This window comes from Prionailurus viverrinus, unplaced genomic scaffold (assembly GCF_022837055.1).
Source record: "Prionailurus viverrinus isolate Anna unplaced genomic scaffold, UM_Priviv_1.0 scaffold_33, whole genome shotgun sequence".
In the NCBI taxonomy this organism is placed as follows: Eukaryota; Metazoa; Chordata; class Mammalia; order Carnivora; family Felidae; genus Prionailurus; species Prionailurus viverrinus.
In genome coordinates this window covers 5,227,589-5,233,737 of record NW_025927604.1, presented here as the reverse complement: position 1 = coordinate 5,233,737, position 6,149 = coordinate 5,227,589, and the positions used below count along the sequence as shown (strand labels likewise).

The 6,149-nt window shown below is 55.0% G+C and overlaps 1 long non-coding RNA gene and 1 other non-coding gene across 2 annotated transcripts; both read right to left on the bottom strand.

Moving 5' to 3' along the window:
• Nucleotides 1-270: 270 nt before the first annotated feature.
• On the bottom strand, nucleotides 271-377 carry LOC125158354 (U6 spliceosomal RNA). The gene has a single exon (XR_007149364.1). It is a non-coding gene; the product is annotated as a U6 spliceosomal RNA (small nuclear RNA).
• Nucleotides 378-1,375: 998 nt separating this feature from the next.
• LOC125158261 (uncharacterized) lies at nucleotides 1,376-2,903 on the bottom strand. The gene is made up of 2 exons (XR_007149307.1): nucleotides 2,341-2,903; nucleotides 1,376-1,817 (listed from the first exon to the last, which is right to left on the bottom strand). It is a non-coding gene; the product is annotated as an uncharacterized LOC125158261 (long non-coding RNA).
• Between the last annotated feature and the right edge of the window lie 3,246 nt (nucleotides 2,904-6,149).

The following is a 6,149-nucleotide window of genomic DNA, read 5'->3' as shown; positions in this document are numbered from 1 at the left end:
ATTTGTACGTAAGAGCAATTTGAGGCACCCAGATGGCTCAGCCGGTTAAGCATCGGACTACAGCTCCGGTCATGATCTCACGGTTTGGGAGTTCGAGCCCTGCGTGTCGGGCTCTGTGCTGACAGCTCAGATCCTGGAGCCTGCTTCAGATTCTGTGTCTTTCTCTCTCTCCGCCACTCCCCTACTCGCACCCTGTCTCTCTCTATCTCTCAAAAATAAATAAACATTTAAAAAAATTAAGAGCAATTTTATCTCTAAAGTTTTTTTTTTTTAAATATGGAATACTTCGCGAATTTGCATATCATCCTTGCACACGGGCCATGCTAATCTTCTCTGTGTTGCTTCAACTTTGGTCTATGTGCTGTCAAAGTGTGCACTGTTACTTAAATCTTAGTAACTTTCATCTCTTTTCTTTTTTCTTTTCATATTGCAATGGCTGAGACCACCAGTTCAACTCCTGAAGATGTTTTCCTATGAAAGAGAGCTGAATTTTCTCTAGTTATTTTTCTGTCTCTATGGAAGTGATCATGTGGTTTTCTAACAATTACTTGATTTTTGATGTTCAACCATCCTTGCATCCCTGGAATATCCTGACTGATCTTTGAAATCGACGTCAGAATACAGAGCTCGAGAGACATGGGCCACAGATTTTGACTGAGTGAGGCCTTGTTACCACCCCTTAGAGACAACTGTTTCCATATCATAGACTATTCCACTGATGGGTATGGTTGTTTCTGGAAGCTGTTTCAGGCAAAGTCAATGCTTTGGGGAGCCTGACAGATATTGTGAATCAGCAACACAGGCTGGAGAGTAAGTTTCGTACAGAGGAGAGCTCACCTTAAAATATAGTTAGTGGTCAGGGATTAATGAGTTATCAACAGATTGTTGCCACATATAAGTGGGGCCCCGGTGTTGCTGGATCACCTGATATTTGGTCAGAGAGACTGGGGCATCTGGACTTTTAAAGCATCAACTAATTTTAAGTGCTTTTAATTAATTTGAATCTATAAAAGAAGATATCATATGGTGCAAGTATAACATATCTGTAGGCCAAGTTAACACTACAAGTTTGAGACCTCCAGTGTCTAGAATGAGTGTGTGTCCTTCTCTGGTTTTAATTCTTTTATCTTGATTCCTCCTCTGTAAATCGTGGATAACAATAATTGTGTCACTGAGTCGTGGTGGTGAATACATACGTTTCCAAAGCATTACAGCAGCGTTGAAATGAAAGAAAGCCCACTATGGCTTCCAGCCTGGGAGTGTATACTTCTAGATGAAAAGGGAAAGTCTATTTAGCTCATGTCCATCATTCCTTGAAGAAACCAACTTTGAGAATAAAAAGCCCATGAAATAAACCAATGCAAGTAGCAAGAAGTGAGGAATAGGAGTTTTAATACATTTTCCCTTCCTACCGTCCATACAACCAAATATCATTTACCACAAAAAAAAAAAATGGAGAAATTAACACTGTCCTTGCTAGATGGCTGGGTGGGTAACATCAGATGTTGGCCACAGAAGCTTGGACTGTGGTTCTCCATGTGGCGTGGGTGCTCATTACATTTCCTGTTGTTCCCTTTCTGTCCCTTTCATCCCTTCATGTCTGCAAGGCCCACAAGCATAAAGGATGCCAGGGTCCAGTCCTCAGGGGGATGGATTCTAGACTGAAGAAGATCAGCCACGTGAAGGACTGTCGCACTCGCTAGGTAGTGTGGGGAGGGGGCGTGGCCCTGCCGGTGCCTGGCCAAGGCTGGCGAGTCTCTCGTGCCTTAGTTCAGTGTGGAAAATGACTATGTGTACCCGTCCTGATGTTGAGGGGGCTAAACGAGATGAATACACGTGGAAGGCGTGAGCAGTTGGCACTGAGTGAAAACCCAAGGATGGTGACAAGCTGCCGCTCTTACTAAAGAGAAACAGAACAGCGCGGACAGACCCCCCGCCAGCCCAACCCAAGGCGCTGGGAAGGCCCAGGACGCAGAAGACGGGTAGGTTCAAAAGTCAGGGACAATCACGGTACACGACACAGAAAGTTTTCCAAAACCGAGACCAGAGTGAACAAAAGCACTCAGTGGGGGCAGGGCAGCAGCTGGGCTGCTCCCAAAGTCATCAGCTGTGCACCGAATCGGGATGCCCGCCACCCCCACCCCGGGCCCTGCAGGGCCCCTGTGTCCCCGCCCCCTCCCTCCACGAAGTGCGTGCGGCGGTTTGTGTCTCTGGGTCCGGGAATGCAGAGGCCCTGTCGCTCAGGGTGCCCTGGGACCGGAGCACCTGCCCCCCCCCCCACCCCGGGCGGGCTGGGATGACCTCCCCCCCCCCCCCCCCCCCCCCCGCCGCGGGGCACACCTGCGGTGACGTCAGGCCCGGGCTCACCTGCCCGAGCGGGCGCAAGGGACCGGCTGGGGGCGCACCTGCCGGAGCCCCACAAACGGGGCAGTGAGCGGCCGCTGATTAACATGCAGAGCCCGGGACGGGGCGAGGCCGCAGCTGGACAGCAGCTTCTCCGAGTCTCTAGAAAAAGCCTCTGTCACAGCTGGAGAGAAGAGAGCGCGGCGCCGGCCGGGCCGTGGTGCGGTGCCAAGAGCCCTTCTTGGGGCGGAAGCGGCGGCGCGGCCAGCTGTCGAGCGTTTGAAACGTGAAAGGCCCGGGGCTCCGGGGAGGGCAGAAGACAGAGGCCACGTCAGAGGAAGCGCGGGCTGCTCCGGGGGCCGGGGAAACCGTGGGCTGAGGCGCGCCCGTTGGGCCATCAATAAGGCTTTCAGAGAGCCGGGCGGAAAAACAGCTGGGGAGGGCGAGGGGGAGAGGGGTGCAGGGGAGGGGCCGCGACCCTGCGCCGGGGGACCCGTCCAGTCCCGGGGCGCTGCCGGCACCGCAGCCCCGGCCCGACGGCCCCGGGCCGCCCCCGCTACCCCCCACCCCCACCCCAACCGGCCACCGCGACCCAGGTCCCTGCCCTCCACCCCCACCCCTGCCACCCAGGTCCCGGCCCGGCCGCCCCCACCCCGCTGGTCCTCCGCCCCTCCCCCACCGCCCAGGTCCCTGCCCGCAGCCCCACCCCTGCCTCCCGGGCCCCGCCCTCCACCCCTGCCACCTGAGTCCCTGCCCTCCGCCCCCACCCTGCCTCCAGGTCCCTGCCCCGGGCCACCCCCCCCCCCACTGCCCTCCCCGTTCCCGGCGGGGGGGAGGGGGGCACTTCCTTCGCCCCCAGTTCCCCTGCCTTCCTTGCACAGCCTCAAAGCAAGCTTGCTATCTTTCATCTTTTTTTTTTTTTTTCACATTTTTCCGAGCCCCACCTCCAGGCCTCCCCACCTAGAATCCCGTAGCCCTCCTCTCTTCTTCCCGCAAACCTCTGCGACCTTCTAATCGCTTAGCGACTGAGTATCAGTGACCTGGCAGGGGTCAGATCTGCCACCTGCTAGGAATAAATGGTAAGCGTACCCCGTCTGTGACCTGGGGCGTGTCAGGCCCTCCAGTGTGGAAGGCCAGGAGAGTGGCAATTCTCCCTGCAGGTCCGCTGATCTCTAAGAGCATGGGCCTCGGGGCCCTGGGCCTGAGCAGGATAGTGTAATTAGGCTAAGACAAAAAAAAAGAAGTGCCTCTGCTCGCCTTCCTGCCGGCAGCCGGAGCCCGGCGCCCTTTGGGGCTCCTGTCAAACCACAGGCTCGCCCGCACTAGGCAACTTACCCACGGTGGCACCTACCCCCTGTCTACACTTCCCCCTGTCGTCACAGAGCCTGCCGTGTGTGTGTCCCACGTTGCCCGAAAACTGCTCGGTGGGCTGGTTCTTCCATTTGTTCCCACGTGAAATTTAAGGCCGTCTTCATGACATTCTGGGGGTCACTTTTAAGTAAAAAAAAAAAAAAAATCGGGTTACTTGATATCACGAAAACAATACAGCAATTAGCTCATGGCTGGGTCCAGTCCCGTGTAGTAACCACCCCGGAGAGTGGGCAAACTTCCGGCATCCTCCCCGGCTAGCCCTGAGCCGTGGTGGGTTCCTTAGCCCTTCTCAGGGCCTTCACCTGCCGGCTCATGCTGCCCCCGCTGATACCTGGCCTTCAGGGCCGGGCAGTTTGGGCGTGGAAGGGGGCCATGAAGGGTCCTACTCCTCACATTCACTCTGGCACAGCAGGTGTATAAAGCTGACCCTCTGCCCTCCACAACCTCTCCTTGCCTCGGAGACTCCTTACCGGCAGTCCCCTGGATGTCGGACATGCCGCCTTTCTTTTAGGAATCAGCTTCCAGACAGGAAAGCGGAAACTCACTGTTACTTTAAGAGAGAACGCATCTAGGGAATGGGCCAGGCAGGCATCAGACGACTTAGACGCGAGCCAGGACGTCGGAGTCCCAGAGCTGCAGCCGGTGTGGGGGTTACCAGCCCCGGGTCCGGGCGACAGAGGGAAGGGGTCAGGTGATGAGAACAACTCCGGAGGCCTGGAGGGGGACCCTCCCAGAGCTGGAGCCCCACCCCGGGGCGAGGCTGCTGCTGACGGTCCAGGAGCTTGGTCCTGGTGCCGATGGTCCGGGAGCTTGAAGGCGGGACCCCAGGCAGACTGGGACTCAGACCTCTGAAGGAGGAGGATTGCTTGAGGAGAGAGTGCTGGGGCTGGTTCTAGAAATGTGCGCAGGACCAGAAACTGAAATAAAGCCCTGCTCAACAGGCACTGCAGGGACAGGCGGCATTGCTGGTAAGCCGTGGCCATGAACGGTTGTGCGAGAGAGAGGATGGGGCCCCTCGCCCCTCCAGCCCTGCTGTCAGCCCGCAGCCGCCGCACCTGCGCAGAAGGGCTCAGGAGCCCTGCCTGGCAAAGGAGTAGGTTTGCAGCCCAACGCCGGTGTCACAGAGCCGGTGTGGTGAGAAGCCGAGGGACGGCAGCTTAACAGTTAATGTGCTGTGCCTGACGGCCGCTTGATTTCCTTCCTGGGCACCTAGGCATCAAGGTACCCTTGGGGCAAGTCTTCTGGTCCCCGCGATGGGGCTTTCCGGGACGGCAGTGAGTCTAACACATCTGTTGTCTTGTTCACAGCCCATGCCTGGCCTGTGAGGATAATCACACATCCTTCGCCCAAAGGGTCAACGTCCTCTTCACTCGGCTTTCACAGCTGCTCCCCTGCCCCAGAGTCGTTCAAGAGGGAGCCGGATGCTACTGTAGTGTGTCAGCCAAAATACAAGCCACAGATTTCCAGGCTTCCCAGTGATTTCCCTTAATTCCTCGTGGCACATTGAAACGGACTCTGGACAAATCTTACCCACCCCCCTCCAGCTTCTTCCAGACTCTTGAGACCATCAGATGGATGCGTCATGAGGACTGGTTTTCTCTTCTTTCTGAAATCCAGCCTCAGGATCTTGCACTTCATTCTAGAATATGACATCTGTCCATCTGTTAGTGCCTCCACTGAAGTCTCTACTTCACATTCTGCTAAATTTTAATTAACAAATTCGCAATTAGAGGGAAGTATGATATGTTACATAACGATGTCATTTATACGTTCACTTCCCTACCATATATGGAGCATTGTCAAGATGACAAAGAGGAAGAGACATCATTCTCTCCTACAACACATGCATGAGCTAAAGGGAAGACAGAACTACAAAGAAATCATGAGAATGTGGAATGGAAAAATTAAGGGGGGCCGGGGGGGCCTGGTGAAGAATGAACAGATGAAGGGACTGAGTTTTGCACAACAGACCGGTCAGCCCGAGAAAGAACTAAAGACTTTCTGGGCAGGGACAGCAGTGCCTACAAAGGCTTAGGGGCGTAAAACCGAGGAAGTGCTCAAAGGCAAGCAGGACACTCGTCATGAGCTAAGGACAGGGCTGCCATCGGGCTGACCAGGTCCCATGTGCTGGGAGCCTGGACCTGCCGCCATCGCCCGTGGAGAGGTCAGCTAAGCTTGGATCATCCAGGGTGTTGTTGTTTGATCGTCTCTGTTTCCTTAAATGAACAGAACAACTTGAATTTGAGACACTGGTTGGGACATGCATGTGACAAGAATGCACAGTCTTAAAAACGTGGCGTTTCTGAACTGAGGCAAGGAGAGGGTCTTGTTAGGATGCTAGAGAAGGAAGTCGCGTCTTGGCAACTCACTGGATTTAACGACTGGGGGGCAGAAGAGGCAAAACTCACCCAGACGTTTTACATCATGAAGCTGGT